The sequence below is a fragment of the Botryllus schlosseri genome, chromosome 1 (genome assembly GCF_051294905.1).
Source record: "Botryllus schlosseri isolate E-star chromosome 1, Bs_hap1, whole genome shotgun sequence".
Classification (NCBI taxonomy): Eukaryota; Metazoa; Chordata; class Ascidiacea; order Stolidobranchia; family Styelidae; genus Botryllus; species Botryllus schlosseri.
Window position 1 is genome coordinate 18,518,063 of NC_137236.1, and position 18,632 is coordinate 18,536,694.

Below are 18,632 nucleotides of genomic sequence, written 5' to 3' on the forward strand. Positions count from 1 at the left end.
ACCATACACTGGATTCCGCTTATATGATTTTGCCTTTACAAATAACATACACTCGTTTTAGAGCTACCACCAATTCGTTCTAGCGTATGACGCATTCGCCAGACCTAATGTCAATTCCTTTGTGTACATATTTTTTTTTCTTCTTTCGTTCTTTTAATAAAACACAAAAATTGCCTCAGATAACCAATTCGCCATTTTGACTATATTAAATCTTACCCTTAACGTGTTATCGTCACGCTATCTCATACGGTTGCATCGCAATCATGTTTTATAAATATTCCAACATCAGGCTACAATATCGCATTTTAAATTGACGTTGTTATCACCCTTCTACCAACACTTTATTAACTACACACTTCGGCCTTACCTCGTTAAACCACATGCTATGTGTTATATGTTGAAATTATTTCGTTTCGTAATCTTACTGCTATTCAATGCATGTAAATTTCATTTTCTATTGTCGCTAATCACGCCTTTTTAGCAGAGGCGATGTGGAACGCCCTGCGCCCTCTCACGGTTCATACACTTTGTAAGATACAACATCATTATGGTACATCGCCTATATCTGTATATCACGTGACTTATATCTTTCTTCTCGCAACCACGTGACTTACCATTTATCAGCTCGTGCATTTCAATTACAAACTAGACTCATATGCGACATCCTACTGTATATTCCATACATATTCGACCAATATATCTATCTGAGGCAATACTGTCGTTGCATTCACGTTGGAGTTGTCAGATCAAGGACTAACACAGGGACGTGCGTCTACTACGATAAGAGCTAAGTATATCTACCCAGCCACATATTACGTGGGACTCAGGTTACAACTCTAGCAGGTTATCAGACGCCATATCTGGTCTGCACTGCTCACCATGTTAAGAATTTTCTTTGAGCCTTTGCCCGTTGGAAGATATGACAGCAGTGTCATATCTTTTTGAAATCCAAAAATGCTGCTGTACACCTCCCTCCCCCGCAGAGAAATAAACGCAGGAGGTATCTCTCTCTTGTTCTTTCGAAGGGTGCCAACTGCTGTCAATTTATGGTCATGAAGCAATGACGTCACCAATGGTATACTGGTGTACCAGTTATCGAATGTGATGTTTCGGCCAGATCCTGATATATCAGACACCAGCCGTGTCACTACTTCTTTGGCAGAGTTGTCGACGTTGTACGGCCCGTCCAGTTGCGTCCCGCAATAAATTTCAAAATTATGGGTGCAGTAAGTCTTTGCATCACACAAGGCATGTAGTTTGATGCCATATTTTGCCGGTTTGTTTCGAATATACTGTCGGAAAGAACAACGTCCTCGAAACCCCCAAAGCATTTCATCAATTGTCACAAATTCAGACAACACGTAATTTTTCTTGAAGGTGTTCAATATCATATCCGATATTGTTCGAATTTTCGCCAATTTGTCATTTTTTTCTATCTTCGCGTGTGGTAATGTCATCAAACCGAAGACATCGCAAAATGAATCGGAATCTTTCGCATGACATTGTTACCTTGAAGATATCAAGTCCTGTGCCGTCATCTGCCCAATACTCATCAAGTGACAATCTTGAGCTTCTATGAACCCCAGCTAGAAGAAGAAGACCAATGACAGCTTCCATCTCCGCCGAATTAGTTGGCCCGACCCTGTACTTCTCTTTGTAGTTTTGGGCTTCTTCAGGTATCTTCTTGTTTGTAAATTCAACAAGTAAATCTATCACTTGTGGTGTAAAGAAGAGCTTCCAATAATCAATGTAGTTATCAGCTTCTAGGGCAGGCCCAGTGAGACCCGGTGAAAATTTTATCATATTCGCTGCACTTCTTCGACTAGCAGTCGGAGCAGTCTTTCTCCAAAACGTGGTACCGTCTTTTCCTAACCAACCACTGCCAGCTTCACCTTCTTCGGGATTTTCTTGATCATCTTGCTCTTCGTCTGAAGAGCTCTCAGAAATTGCAGGGTCCGGAATATACTCTTCTTCGTCTCCTTCACTACCGGACGATATAGTAAGTTCGGTAAGTTCAGCTAACACCTCTTCTCCCGTCAACCAGCGCATTATTTCCACACTCAATCCAGATATAACTGACTTCCTCTGACCAACAAAGAGGTCTGGAAGCATGCCGTCATGCCTCGTTGACTGCACGTGACAGAAACAATGCCAAGCAGCAACAAAAAGTCGAAATCCATCCGACTACAATGATGAGATAATTACTTAGTTTGCCCACTGTATCTGCAAAATCAGACCCATGCGCAATCAATAGCTCATTGCGCCGAGGTATTAGCGATAATCAGCTAATGCTTTATTCCGAATGATAGTGTATAACACCATTGAGGATTACATGTCTGGCAAGAACAATCCGACCGCACATAAAAATATGGCTCACATTTTTGTTCGCCTGGGGTCGTTTAGACCCCAACCTGAGCAGTCTAGGGCTATGCATACAAATGAGGAAAGTTACATCAACGCGTGTTAACTAATTGAATTATGTAGCTTGTAATTCATGCAAGTTGCGAAACTTCTACACTGAAACCTTTAAAGTAGATAGAATCGAAAAAACTAATCGAAAATATTCACGAAGTTTGGATGCGACATATTTGGGTTTTTTAAAATCATTCATACCCATGATTCGAAATACTTTAACTAACTTATGTTTTCGACATAAGATAAGCGTGAAATGTACAAATTTCTATGTTGCGCAAATACCACAAACTTTGCTTGCTTTCAGAGCCGGCAACTAAATGCAAGACAGAATTTACGCAAAAGTTGCTATTCTGAAAATTTTGTCAAGGTAATAGTTTAAAAACTTACACTTGAGCACTACGAAATGTTCAAGTACTTTATCTTTACACGACGTTTTTTGTAAAATGAATACTAATATTATTGAAAAAATAAAAAATAAAAAGAGCGAAAAATTACATTTTATCCCGGAACGCAACAAGAAAAATCGTATGAATTTGTAAACTACTTATTCATGACATAATATTAATTCTACTTGTACACTTTTTCACACTTTATAACACTTTAAGTAGTACTTAACAGTTTCAGTTTTAAATAAAATACGGAATATAAACTAATCGAAAAATTCGGTTACCAATTTCGCGTAGGCTATGCATACAAATGAGGAAAGTTACATCAACGCGTGTTAACTAGTTGTATCGAGTTATCGAATGATTTTTTCTTTACATCAAAATAACTAGAGTGTGTAGCTACATTAAAAACGTATCTAAATGAGCTCCAGGTCATTGTGATTATGCAGCATACCAAATTTCATCACATATTTCATGATGGAACAACTTTAAAACTAACGCAGTTCTATAGCAACTTTTGCCTAAATCTGTTTTCGGTAGCATGTACATATCCATAGTCAGCTTTAATAACAGAATTACCATGCTAATATGTGACTCCTCACCTTGAAACTTGGTACGTAGTTGTAGGACATTGTGATTATGCAGCATACCAAATTTCTTCACACATTTCATAATGGAACAACTTTAAAACTAACGCGGCTCTACATCGACTTTTTGCGTACATCTGTTTGCGGGAGCGTATAGCACGTACCTATACATAGTCAACTTTAATAACGGAATTACCATGCTTAACATTGAATCCCAACTCTAAACTTGATTCGTAGTTGTAGGACATTGTGACAATGCACCATGCTAAATTTCATCGCGCATCTAATGATGGATCACCTTTAAAATTAACGCAGTCGAATACCGACTTTTAAGCATATCTGTTTTGCGTGAACATAGCATATACCTATGCATAGTCAATTTTAATAGCAGAATTACCGTGTTAAACATTGAATTCCCACCTTGAAAGTTGGTACGGGATTATAGGACACTATAACAATGCACCATACCAAATCCCATCACACATTTCATGATGGAACAACTTTAAAACTAACGCGGCTCTACATCGACTTTTTGCGTATATCTGTTTTGCGGGGGCGTATAGCACGTACTCATACATAGCTAACTTTAATAACGGAATTACCATGCTTAACATTGAATCCCAACTCTAAACTTGATACGTAGTTGTAGGACATTATGGCAATGAACCATGCTAAATTTCATCACACATCTAATGATGGAACACCTTTGAAACTATCGCAGTCGAATACCGACTTTTACACAAATCTGTTTTTCGTGAACATAGCATATACCCATACATAGTCAATTTTAATAACAGAATTAGCATGCTAAACCTTAAATTCTCACCTTGAACGTTGGTACCCAGTTGTAGGACATAATAACAATGCACCATACCAAATTTCGTCAGGCATTTCATGATGTAACACTTTCAAAAACCAACGCAGTTCTATACAGGCTTTTGGCTAAATCTGTGTTTCCGTAGCGTAGCACGTACCTATACATAGTCAACTTTAATATCAATACATGTTTATCGTAAGTCCTACACAGTCATGATATCCGGCCGAGTTTGACTTTTAGAAAACATTATACCGACAACGCGACATCTTACAAAATTGAAACCACGGTGACTGCTTGAGAGACCTACCAGTGATATCGCGGTAATCTAGTTACTTCCACAAAATAGTATGTATTCAACTTACTTTCCACAAATCTAACGCGCAAAACAATTTACTTTGCTAACGAAAAGTGCTGAATCATCATATCATTATCCACGCAACAATACACCTAAAACATACTATCGTACAAAATGGTCGCTAACCTCTTTGTGCACCAGCTGTAAATCTCACAAGCAACAAGTTTCAAGATTCCAGTTATTGAAAAAATGTTAAAGTGTTTCTCCTGCGCCAAGTCGTTATGTTGACGAAAGCGTATATTGTAATATCATGATCGATTTGCATTCGTTGGTCACAAACTGTCACTACTCTAAATAATTATTTTTCACTCAAACACAACAGCATACTTGTCGCCATTCGTTTTCATCAAGCACGAGTTCAATAAACTTACTTACTACGACATGAATTGGTATTTTTATGTTGTGTAAATAGGTAATAATTAATTTTAGTAACACTATACCAACATCATCGAGTTGTGCGAATAGATTTACATGTGGTGTTATGGTTTTAATCGAAGTACACTGCACGATCTAATGTAGAGTCATCTCTATTGTATAGCAACTCGGTAATCGAAATGCATGCATTAACATTTAAACAGCGATCGTGTTTCGTCACGCGAAAAATATGTTCACTACTGCGATACTCCGCACAGGGCATGCAAATCCTTTTCACACTCGTAATAGTATACCAACGGTTACCGGCGACAACGTTTAACAATACCAACGACACTAAACATACGATACCTACCCAATCTGCAAATTGTTTCGATTTATTCTGTCCGTTTCAATTTAAGATAAGGAAGCCCATTTCACTCAATGTATCGATGCCTACGGTACTCTACAAAATTTTCTGATTAATTCTCCCTATGCTTATTTATCACAAGAAAGATGATTTGACACCTAAAGTACGAAATACTTTTTCGCTTGAGCTAAGTCGCAGCGCCTGGAGTGGAATTGTACGGGGTATGTGGACTCATTTCGTAGGGCTCTATGCCATAGGAGCATACTTTACGCTCCAATTCGATTCCCACACATTCCATATAATTACTAACAGAACCATTGAGTACCAGCCTTGACATTTTCCGTAGTACTAGATGGCATGTATACAATTTCACGACATCCGACATTACGACGAAGACTATCAAAATATCGAAAAGAAGCCCTCTATTCTTTTCTGAAATAATCAAGGTTTTATCAGGACTTCCCTTCATCTAAACTCCAGCAGAATCACTAATAACCTCTCAAGTGTACTCAATTTACTCTAATTTGATACTCGTGTACCAAATCCCTATTTTCCGCAAGTATGATAGAGGCTATCGCTCGATACTCAACGATTCGTAATTTTGCTGGAATACAAGTACAATTAGTTTAAAGTAGTTTGAGGTTACGTTTGTATCACCTTGACAAGTGCTATTATCAAAAAATACTTTTGCTAAACTCTTACACTTTCACTAAACTTCTACACTGAATTTTGGAAAGTAGATAGAAAAGGAAAACTATTAACATAAGCTAAGTGAGAAGCACGCAAATTTCGATTGCATACAAATGCCACAAACTGCGCTAACTTCCAGAGTTGTTAAGTATAGAAGTACTGGTACGTCTTGAGAATACCCAAGTAGGTTTTTTGCCTACATGTACCAAATACTCTCAAGTCCTTATGATATTGGATTTACATGCCCAAGTTGGGGATTCTCGTTACATTGTCTTCTTGTGTGTTGATGATTAAATACATTGCGACGCTGTCACTTGGCTCTTAATTGGATTGTTTCATCTGAAAGAACTAATTTTGTCTGTTATAATACTTTATTAGACTTGTATGGCGAGGCGTCTGGTATCGAGAAGTAAGATCGCAAGCAATCATTGAGTCAGTCGTGATGTCTGATTGGGAGTGTCGGCCTCTTATATCCAGCAAGTGTAATGAGCCATATTAGGCCATAAGTATCGTAGGCCCCGCGTGAAGTGTACAAATTTCGATGTTGCGCAAATACCACAAACTTTGCTTGCTTTCAGAGCCGGCAACTAAATGCAAGACAGACTTTACGCAAAAGTTGCTATTCTGAAAATTTTGTCAAGGTAATGGTTTGAAAACTTATACTTGAGCACTCGTACTTCTTGAGAATACCCAAGTAGGTTTTTTGCCTAGATGCACCACATAGTCTCAAGTCCTTATGATATTGGAGTACATCAACTTCATGATAGCTAGAGTATTAAACAGTAATATACTTAGAGTACTAATGTTTTACTTACTCGGAAATGACTACTTCTACCTTATTTTAAAGGATACCTCATTCGAAGCGAAATTGTATGTGGTTTTGGATAACATCCAAGATGTAGGCTCACTTTGAAGGTTACTTCGTAAAACTCAAATATTGCGCAGTGAGAGTTCGCAAATTCTCGAAGTATTTTTGTTATTTTTATTGCGATAAGTCATTCTGCAGCGCGAAAATGCGTCGTAGGATATAGATGAAACTAGCACCACTCATCAAGACCGCTGAAAACAGTACGTTTCAACATTTAGTAGCAGTAAATTTCTAGTAAAGTACAAGACGTGATGATTTCCGAGTGAGTTAAAAGTATTGCAGGTATAGTTTACCTGAAAACCGAATACTCTGAAATAGAAGTAGATGCAGTGTAAATAGTTAATCACTTGATTAAGTTTAGCGCAAGCAGATAAAACCTATACTTGAGTAGTACAAAATGCACGAGTACTTCGCTATCGCCTCCCTGCACGTAATAAGTGCTTTTACCGATACTCGTCGGTTTCAGTTTTAGATAGAATTCAGAAACCAAATAATTTCATAAACCTAAGCTAATTTAATGAATTTACTCGAATGTACTATGCCGCGCTGATAAGATTAATTATAATATACTTATCATGTTACAGCGATTTTTCTAGCGTAGAAAATCTTTAAAATGTAGTAAGCAGGCCAAATGAAGATATTCGTTGAGTTGAATAAACATAAAAAATACTCTAGACCACTTTATCGGTACTTTACAGTTTCAGTTTTAGATAAAATTTGTCCCTTTCACCTATAATTACAACTCCTCGCTATCTAAACATGTTTAGAATATATTATTTGCGATGATACGAACCCGTGAAGTACTCGAGTAGCTTTTCGTAGGATATAGATGAAACTGACAACACTCACCAAGACCGCTGGTCCACTGAAAAAAGTACATTGTAGCAGTAAAGTCCTACTAAAGTACAAGAAGTAATGATTTCCCAGTTAGTTGAAAAGTAAGTATTGAAGGTATAGTTTGCTGGAAAAAGCGAAAAACTCTGAAATCGAAGTAGATGCAGTGTAAATAGGTAATCACTTCATTAAGTATAGCGCAAGCAGGCCAAACCTATACTTGAGTACTGCAAAATGTACAAGTACTTCGCTATGTTCTCCCTCCACGTAAAAAGTGACTAGGTTTTAGACTACTTTATCGGTACTCGACAGTTTCAGTTTAGATAAAATTTGGTAAGACTTTAAATTTTAAAGTAGTTTGAGCTTACGTTTGTATCACCTTGACAAGTAACATTATCAGACATGAAAATGATAGGGACGTGTTCGGACATCATGTCCAGGGTGTGTTCGGCCTGTGCTGCCATTCGGACATGGTGTCTTGGTCGTGTTCGGACATCATGTCAGGTGCGTGTTTGGACATCCTGTCTGGGGTGTGTTCGCCCTGTGCTGCCAATCGGACATCGTGTCTGGGGCGTGTTCGGCCATTCAAACATGGTGTCTGGGTTGTGTTCCGACTGAGTTGACACTCGGATATCGTGTCTGGGGTGTGTTCGCCCTGTGCTGCCAATCGGACATCGTGTCTGGGGCGTGTTCGGCCATTCAAACAGAGTTGAATAACCATAAAAAAGATTCCCGCGCCCTCCTAAACCCAACTATTCCTATCCCCTACAACCTAGGGCGCGGGAATCTTTTTTATGGTTATTCAACTCTGTTTGAATGGCCGAACACGCCCCAGACACGATGTCCGATTGGCAGCACAGGGCGAACACACCCCAGACACGATATCCGAGTGTCAACTCAGTCGGAACACAACCCAGACACCATGTTTGAATGGCCGAACACGCCCCAGACACGATGTCCGATTGGCAGCACAGGGCGAACACACCCCAGACAGGATGTCCAAACACGCACCTGACATGATGTCCGAACACGACCAAGACACCATGTCCGAATGGCAGCACAGGCCGAACACACCCTGGACATGATGTCCGAACACGTCCCTATCATTTTCATGTCTGATAATGTTACTTGTCAAGGTGATACAAACGTAAGCTCAAACTACTTTAAAATTTAAAGTCTTACCAAATTTTATCTAAACTGAAACTGTCGAGTACCGATAAAGTAGTCTAAAACCTAGTCACTTTTTACGTGGAGGGAGAACATAGCGAAGTACTTGTACATTTTGCAGTACTCAGGTATAGGTTTGGCCTGCTTGCGCTATACTTAATGAAGTGATTACCTATTTACACTGCATCTACTTCGATTTCAGAGTTTTTCGCTTTTTCCAGCAAACTATACCTTCAATACTTACTTTTCAACTAACTGGGAAATCATTACTTCTTGTACTTTAGTAGGACTTTACTGCTACAATGTACTTTTTTCAGTGGACCAGCGGTCTTGGTGAGTGTTGTCAGTTTCATCTATATCCTACGAAAAGCTGCTCGAGTACTTCACGGGTTCGTATCATCGCAAATAATATATTCTAAACATGTTTAGATAGCGAGGAGTTGTAATTATAGGTGAAAGGGACAAATTTTATCTAAAACTGAAACTGTAAAGTACCGATAAAGTGGTCTAGAGTATTTTTTATGTTTATTCAACTCAACGAATATCTTCATTTGGCCTGCTTACTACATTTTAAAGATTTTCTACGCTAGAAAAATCGCTGTAACATGATAAGTATATTATAATTAATCTTATCAGCGCGGCATAGTACATTCGAGTAAATTCATTAAATTAGCTTAGGTTTATGAAATTATTTGGTTTCTGAATTCTATCTAAAACTGAAACCGACGAGTATCGGTAAAAGCACTTATTACGTGCAGGGAGGCGATAGCGAAGTACTCGTGCATTTTGTACTACTCAAGTATAGGTTTTATCTGCTTGCGCTAAACTTAATCAAGTGATTAACTATTTACACTGCATCTACTTCTATTTCAGAGTATTCGGTTTTCAGGTAAACTATACCTGCAATACTTTTAACTCACTCGGAAATCATCACGTCTTGTACTTTACTAGAAATTTACTGCTACTAAATGTTGAAACGTACTGTTTTCAGCGGTCTTGATGAGTGGTGCTAGTTTCATCTATATCCTACGACGCATTTTCGCGCTGCAGAATGACTTATCGCAATAAAAATAACAAAAATACTTCGAGAATTTGCGAACTCTCACTGCGCAATATTTGAGTTTTACGAAGTAACCTTCAAAGTGAGCCTACATCTTGGATGTTATCCAAAACCACATACAATTTCGCTTCGAATGAGGTATCCTTTAAAATAAGGTAGAAGTAGTCATTTCCGAGTAAGTAAAACATTAGTACTCTAAGTATATTACTGTTTAATACTCTAGCTATCATGAAGTTGATGTACTCCAATATCATAAGGACTTGAGACTATGTGGTGCATCTAGGCAAAAAACCTACTTGGGTATTCTCAAGAAGTACGAGTGCTCAAGTATAAGTTTTCAAACCATTACCTTGACAAAATTTTCAGAATAGCAACTTTTGCGTAAAGTCTGTCTTGCATTTAGTTGCCGGCTCTGAAAGCAAGCAAAGTTTGTGGTATTTGCACAACATCGAAATTTGTACACTTCACGCGGGGCCTACGATACTTATGGCCTAATATGGCTCATTACACTTGCTGGATATAAGAGGCCGACACTCCCAATCAGACATCACGACTGACTCAATGATTGCTTGCGATCTTACTTCTCGATACCAGACGCCTCGCCATACAAGTCTAATAAAGTATTATAACAGACAAAATTAGTTCTTTCAGATGAAACAATCCAATTAAGAGCCAAGTGACAGCGTCGCAATGTATTTAATCATCAACACACAAGAAGACAATGTAACGAGAATCCCCAACTTGGGCATGTAAATCCAATATCATAAGGACTTGAGAGTATTTGGTACATGTAGGCAAAAAACCTACTTGGGTATTCTCAAGACGTACCAGTACTTCTATACTTAACAACTCTGGAAGTTAGCGCAGTTTGTGGCATTTGTATGCAATCGAAATTTGCGTGCTTCTCACTTAGCTTATGTTAATAGTTTTCCTTTTCTATCTACTTTCCAAAATTCAGTGTAGAAGTTTAGTGAAAGTGTAAGAGTTTAGCAAAAGTATTTTTTGATAATAGCACTTGTCACGGTGATACAAACGTAACCTCAAACTACTTTAAACTAATTGTACTTGTATTCCAGCAAAATTACGAATCGTTGAGTATCGAGCGATAGCCTCTATCATACTTGCGGAAAATAGGGATTTGGTACACGAGTATCAAATTAGAGTAAATTGAGTACACTTGAGAGGTTATTAGTGATTCTGCTGGAGTTTAGATGAAGGGAAGTCCTGATAAAACCTTGATTATTTCAGAAAAGAATAGAGGGCTTCTTTTCGATATTTTGATAGTCTTCGTCGTAATGTCGGATGTCGTGAAATTGTATACATGCCATCTAGTACTACGGAAAATGTCAAGGCTGGTACTCAATGGTTCTGTTAGTAATTATATGGAATGTGTGGGAATCGAATTGGAGCGTAAAGTATGCTCCTATGGCATAGAGCCCTACGAAATGAGTCCACATACCCCGTACAATTCCACTCCAGGCGCTGCGACTTAGCTCAAGCGAAAAAGTATTTCGTACTTTAGGTGTCAAATCATCTTTCTTGTGATAAATAAGCATAGGGAGAATTAATCAGAAAATTTTGTAGAGTACCGTAGGCATCGATACATTGAGTGAAATGGGCTTCCTTATCTTAAATTGAAACGGACAGAATAAATCGAAACAATTTGCAGATTGGGTAGGTATCGTATGTTTAGTGTCGTTGGTATTGTTAAACGTTGTCGCCGGTAACCGTTGGTATACTATTACGAGTGTGAAAAGGATTTGCATGCCCTGTGCGGAGTATCGCAGTAGTGAACATATTTTTCGCGTGACGAAACACGATCGCTGTTTAAATGTTAATGCATGCATTTCGATTACCGAGTTGCTATACAATAGAGATGACTCTACATTAGATCGTGCAGTGTACTTCGATTAAAACCATAACACCACATGTAAATCTATTCGCACAACTCGATGATGTTGGTATAGTGTTACTAAAATTAATTATTACCTATTTACACAACATAAAAATACCAATTCATGTCGTAGTAAGTAAGTTTATTGAACTCGTGCTTGATGAAAACGAATGGCGACAAGTATGCTGTTGTGTTTGAGTGAAAAATAATTATTTAGAGTAGTGACAGTTTGTGACCAACGAATGCAAATCGATCATGATATTACAATATACGCTTTCGTCAACATAACGACTTGGCGCAGGAGAAACACTTTAACATTTTTTCAATAACTGGAATCTTGAAACTTGTTGCTTGTGAGATTTACAGCTGGTGCACAAAGAGGTTAGCGACCATTTTGTACGATAGTATGTTTTAGGTGTATTGTTGCGTGGATAATGATATGATGATTCAGCACTTTTCGTTAGCAAAGTAAATTGTTTTGCGCGTTAGATTTGTGGAAAGTAAGTTGAATACATACTATTTTGTGGAAGTAACTAGATTACCGCGATATCACTGGTAGGTCTCTCAAGCAGTCACCGTGGTTTCAATTTTGTAAGATGTCGCGTTGTCGGTATAATGTTTTCTAAAAGTCAAACTCGGCCGGATATCATGACTGTGTAGGACTTACGATAAACATGTATTGATATTAAAGTTGACTATGTATAGGTACGTGCTACGCTACGGAAACACAGATTTAGCCAAAAGCCTGTATAGAACTGCGTTGGTTTTTGAAAGTGTTACATCATGAAATGCCTGACGAAATTTGGTATGGTGCATTGTTATTATGTCCTACAACTGGGTACCAACGTTCAAGGTGAGAATTTAAGGTTTAGCATGCTAATTCTGTTATTAAAATTGACTATGTATGGGTATATGCTATGTTCACGAAAAACAGATTTGTGTAAAAGTCGGTATTCGACTGCGATAGTTTCAAAGGTGTTCCATCATTAGATGTGTGATGAAATTTAGCATGGTTCATTGCCATAATGTCCTACAACTACGTATCAAGTTTAGAGTTGGGATTCAATGTTAAGCATGGTAATTCCGTTATTAAAGTTAGCTATGTATGAGTACGTGCTATACGCCCCCGCAAAACAGATATACGCAAAAAGTCGATGTAGAGCCGCGTTAGTTTTAAAGTTGTTCCATCATGAAATGTGTGATGGGATTTGGTATGGTGCATTGTTATAGTGTCCTATAATCCCGTACCAACTTTCAAGGTGGGAATTCAATGTTTAACACGGTAATTCTGCTATTAAAATTGACTATGCATAGGTATATGCTATGTTCACGCAAAACAGATATGCTTAAAAGTCGGTATTCGACTGCGTTAATTTTAAAGGTGATCCATCATTAGATGCGCGATGAAATTTAGCATGGTGCATTGTCACAATGTCCTACAACTACGAATCAAGTTTAGAGTTGGGATTCAATGTTAAGCATGGTAATTCCGTTATTAAAGTTGACTATGTATAGGTACGTGCTATACGCTCCCGCAAACAGATGTACGCAAAAAGTCGATGTAGAGCCGCGTTAGTTTTAAAGTTGTTCCATTATGAAATGTGTGAAGAAATTTGGTATGCTGCATAATCACAATGTCCTACAACTACGTACCAAGTTTCAAGGTGAGGAGTCACATATTAGCATGGTAATTCTGTTATTAAAGCTGACTATGGATATGTACATGCTACCGAAAACAGATTTAGGCAAAAGTTGCTATAGAACTGCGTTAGTTTTAAAGTTGTTCCATCATGAAATATGTGATGAAATTTGGTATGCTGCATAATCACAATGACCTGGAGCTCATTTAGATACGTTTTTAATGTAGTTACACACTCTAGTTATTTTGATGTAAAGAAAAAATCATTCGATAACTCGATACAACTAGTTAACACGCGTTGATGTAACTTTCCTCATTTGTATGCATAGCCTACGCGAAATTGGTAACCGAATTTTTCGATTAGTTTATATTCCGTATTTTATTTAAAACTGAAACTGTTAAGTACTACTTAAAGTGTTATAAAGTGTGAAAAAGTGTACAAGTAGAATTAATATTATGTCATGAATAAGTAGTTTACAAATTCATACGATTTTTCTTGTTGCGTTCCGGGATAAAATGTAATTTTTCGCTCTTTTTATTTTTTATTTTTTCAATAATATTAGTATTCATTTTACAAAAAACGTCGTGTAAAGATAAAGTACTTGAACATTTCGTAGTGCTCAAGTGTAAGTTTTTAAACTATTACCTTGACAAAATTTTCAGAATAGCAACTTTTGCGTAAATTCTGTCTTGCATTTAGTTGCCGGCTCTGAAAGCAAGCAAAGTTTGTGGTATTTGCGCAACATAGAAATTTGTACATTTCACGCTTATCTTATGTCGAAAACATAAGTTAGTTAAAGTATTTCGAATCATGGGTATGAATGATTTTAAAAAACCCAAATATGTCGCATCCAAACTTCGTGAATATTTTCGATTAGTTTTTTCGATTCTATCTACTTTAAAGGATTCAGTGTAGAAGTTTCGCAACTTGCATGAATTACAAGCTACATAATTCAATTAGTTAACACGCGTTGATGTAACTTTCCTCATTTGTATGCATAGCCTATGCGAAATTGGTTACCGAATTTTTCGATTAGTTTATATTCCGAATTTTATTTAAGTACTACTAAAATTGCTGCAAAATATGAAAAAGTACACAAGTAGAATTATTACTATATCATGAATAAGTAGTTTACAAATTCATATGATTTATCTTGTTGCGTTCCGCGATAAAAGTTTAATTCGCAAAATTAGTGTGTTCGAATCAGGCCTGTCGGCAATATAGTGATGTCGCATTAGCCCTAAATACACATAATAGAATATCAAGGAAAAGTATCATCTAACGTATAATGAATGTTATTTATTTCTCGGAAGCAAGTTATTATCAAAACATAGTGGTCAAAATTATCGCAGAGCAATACCGATTTTGCGTAAATTCCGTTATGCGTCTGACTACGTTACTAGGGATTATGTAGTTAGTTAGGAAATTAGGAGTCCTATCTTCCCAATCGGTATGGAACAACATCAAAAGCATCACAAAGCAATATCGACTTTTGCGTGAATTCTGTTATGCGTTTTACTACGGTAGTATGCGCACCTGCTTACAGGTGTCCAGACGTGAACTTTCTACTATATTCGCTCCTAACATTATAGCAGCACCCGACGCAGCTTACATTATTACGTTATAAGACGCCGGCGGCGTTTCACAGTCAGTTTAATCACCTTATTCTAGTGACATGAAAAGGACTGAATCGTATGAAATGTGGTCACTTCAAGAATCACGATTTTTCACTAAGTAGTTATGTTTCTAGGCTACTTTTACTTCTATTTCACGGGTTTTCATAGAAATCTGCTTACTTTTATAACTTTATATTTTGTGAAGTAGAGAGTAGTTTAAGGTTATGTTTGTCTAACCTTGGCGAGTGCTATTGTCACACTCGATCACCATCTTCAAATCATGGCTATCTCAATGATGTTGACTAAATTTTCGGCTTCAGAACGTGTTAATTAGACCTAATCGTTTTAACGCTGGGGTTCGTGTACAGGCATCGATAGAGTTTGTATAAATAAAGCCCTGCGAATCGCACGCCTACGGCTATAGTTCGTTCGATTATTTTCACCTTGGGATTCGCGTATATGCTACTAAGCTGTTATTCTACAGGACTATTCGGAACGCGCACATGCGAGTGATTTGTTTCCGTATAGCTCCGAACTGGAGAATCGCTTGCCTGCGTCTAATGAAAATAAGTCGTAAAATGTGGAGGCTGCGGAGACAGTAACTTGTATACATAAAATCAAGTTTAAAAATATAGACGGATGAGTTATCTCTGACCAATAGAGTAATATAACCGCCTATAGTTTAGTGGGGTATTGCTATAATGTATATCCAAACAATCGTTGCAGACTCTGAATGTTACCTAGGTCCTTATCACAAAAAATCATGCATCAGAAGCGTAGGGGTTCATATTATCAAGTCGCAGCGCTCAAAATCGCATTTTATATCAAGTAATTAGTGATGATGTATAGAATTTTGATATTAATAATATTATCCGGAGAATATAACCTTACATAGACATTATAGTTTTCGCATTTATGTATAATCTGAATAGGAATTTAAATACATAGTCCTAAATACACATAATAGAAAATCTGTCGATTCTAGCCAAGGTAAGTTTTGACGCAGCAATCATAAGTCGTAAAATGTGGAAACTGCAGAAACCGTAACTTGTACACATAAAATCAAGTTTAAAAAATATGGACGGATGATATTAGTCCTAAATACACATAATACAATATCTGAGAAAAGTATCAAGATGCGGCAATCAATGCGGTGATGATGTGGCAATGGATGATGTGGCACTATAGGTGTGGCGCTTGATGATGTGACACAGATGAATGTGGCAGGTGATGTGCCAATGGGCGGATGATGTGGCAATAGGTGTGCTATAGGTGCGGCAATGGGCGTGCTATAGGTGTGGCAATGGGTGGATGATGTGGCAATAGGCGTCCCATAGGTGCGGCAATGGGCGGATGATGTGGCAATGTAGGTGTGGCAATTAAGGCGACGTGGCCTTCTGGGATTGGCCGGCGTATAAATTGCTTTCCCTTACTACTTCGCGGACCCCCTGGAAATGCTTCGCGGACCCCTGGGGGTCCGCGGACCCCCGGTTGAGAACCGCTGCGAATAGGGTCTGCTGTCGTGAAGTTTTCAACAGAAATCGACAATTAAAACGTGTACCGTGTTCGTCCGTGAAGAATGTCCTTGTCGTCGATAGCAAAAACGTCAGTCCCAGTATTGAAGTTGTATATCTAACGACTGTTCTCGGGGCCCATGCAGCAATTAGAGCTTATGGTCTCTGATGATCTGTATAGAAGTACAGCTAACCAATCGTCTTGGTGCTCGGCTATACAATACTTATCTCGAGAAGCTGTTGCCTTGGGTGAAGTTCTTCGTAACAGATATATGCTCAATACAATGGTCTATTCGACGTTGATGCAGTAGTAGCGTATAGAGTCTCAATCATAATAATCATCTAAAACACTTGTTACAGGCACTTATGTACTAGTCTGGACTCTCGAGTAATCTCAAAAAGAAGTAGTTTCTTATTCGAGACATAGCAAAATATCATGGACGAGTGATCACAGCGGAATAGCTGCAGTATCAGCAAATAGCGGATAGCCGAAGGAGGGCCTGGGAGCGAAGCCCCCCGGAAGTCTGGCTTATCACCCGATGGGGGGCCCAAGACCAACGTTTTTTTTGGTGGCGGCTGACGAAGTGCTGTTACGGCCCTGGTAACGAATTAGTTTTACCTACGGGAACGCCCGAATATGTTTAATTAATAAATACGAGCCTTTTATTTACCCATAAAACAGCTCACTCAGCGCTACTGGTAAATCATATTACATGGGCTGAGGGGATAAAAAGTTTATAGCGACTTACCTATGTAATTACTACCTATTCATTCATGCATCATAGAAAATTTTGGTACTTTAGGGCGATCAGGCCACACAAACTTTGCCTACCATCGAAATCACGCTAAGGCGTTCTAGGGGGCGAAGCCCTCAGAAGTTTGGTTTATCACGCTATGGGTGCGCAAGGCAATCGTTTTTAGGGGGGTTGACGAAGTGCTGTTACGGCCCTCCCTCTTAGTCATTGTCCTTATTACATTCCTTACAATATAAGGTTGGGGGGCGCTGGAGCACGATAATTTTTGAAAGGGGGCGCTGGAGGAAAAAAGGTTAAGAACCACTGGTCTAGTGCTTTCAAACTGAGCCTAGCAATATGCAGCAGACCAGCAATATACTGTAGCGTAACCGCTCCCTGATTACGTTGATTACTGACCGCACTGATCATCAATCATGCTGCTATTTGTTGCTGTTTGCGAACCTATGTCGTGTCAGTCGGCTTTTAGTCACCGTCGGAGGGCCAGTCGGCTTTTAGTCACCGTCGGAGGTGCAGTCGCATTTAGTCACCGTCGGACGAGCATCGTCATGTTTTAGTTGTTTTATTAAAAGAGCAATGCTGCCTTGTCTACTTTGACTTATCGAGCCGCGGACCAAGAAGAACGCGCGCCACGACAGAGCACGCTATAATACTCACGTAACAATAATTGACCTATAAACTTTTAAGGTTTTTCGCGCCTTGCGCGGTTAGTGGCTCCCGCGATGGTTCGTCAATGGAATGTGGCCCTTTATGCGAAAAGGTTGACCACCACTGATGAGACGGCGAGTATAGGAGCCTAGAGAAACCTCCAACACTTGGGCAGGGAGTCTATGGAGTCGAACCTGTACCCGCAATCCATTGGTGTTGCAGGCAGATGTGCATTATATCACTGCCCTATCCAGCCAGACTGTAGCTTGTGTGTCTTGAACGGATAAAAATAGGAAAGCCACTGATTACATTGCATTGTGGCCTACGTCGTATGAACATGAACAGCAGCGCACTGCCATTGCATATTTGGATTTTATCAAATTCAAGGAAATATGCGGTGGAGAATCAAATTTGTTCTGTTATAAGTCTCACCGATTCGAGATACTTTCAACGATCGTGGAAGGAAGTCTAGATGAGTTTTTCTGGGAACGAAATTCGTGATTGAGGTTTGTGGATTAGAAGTTGCTAGTTCATTGGACGTTAGGTGGCGTAAACACTCCACTGGTGAATCAGGGATTTCCCCCCGTTGACACTAGCGCAGGCAAGTCAAGTGTTAAATTGTGTTCATTTACTTGTAAGTGGAGAGGGTACTGTAGAGAGATTCTCAT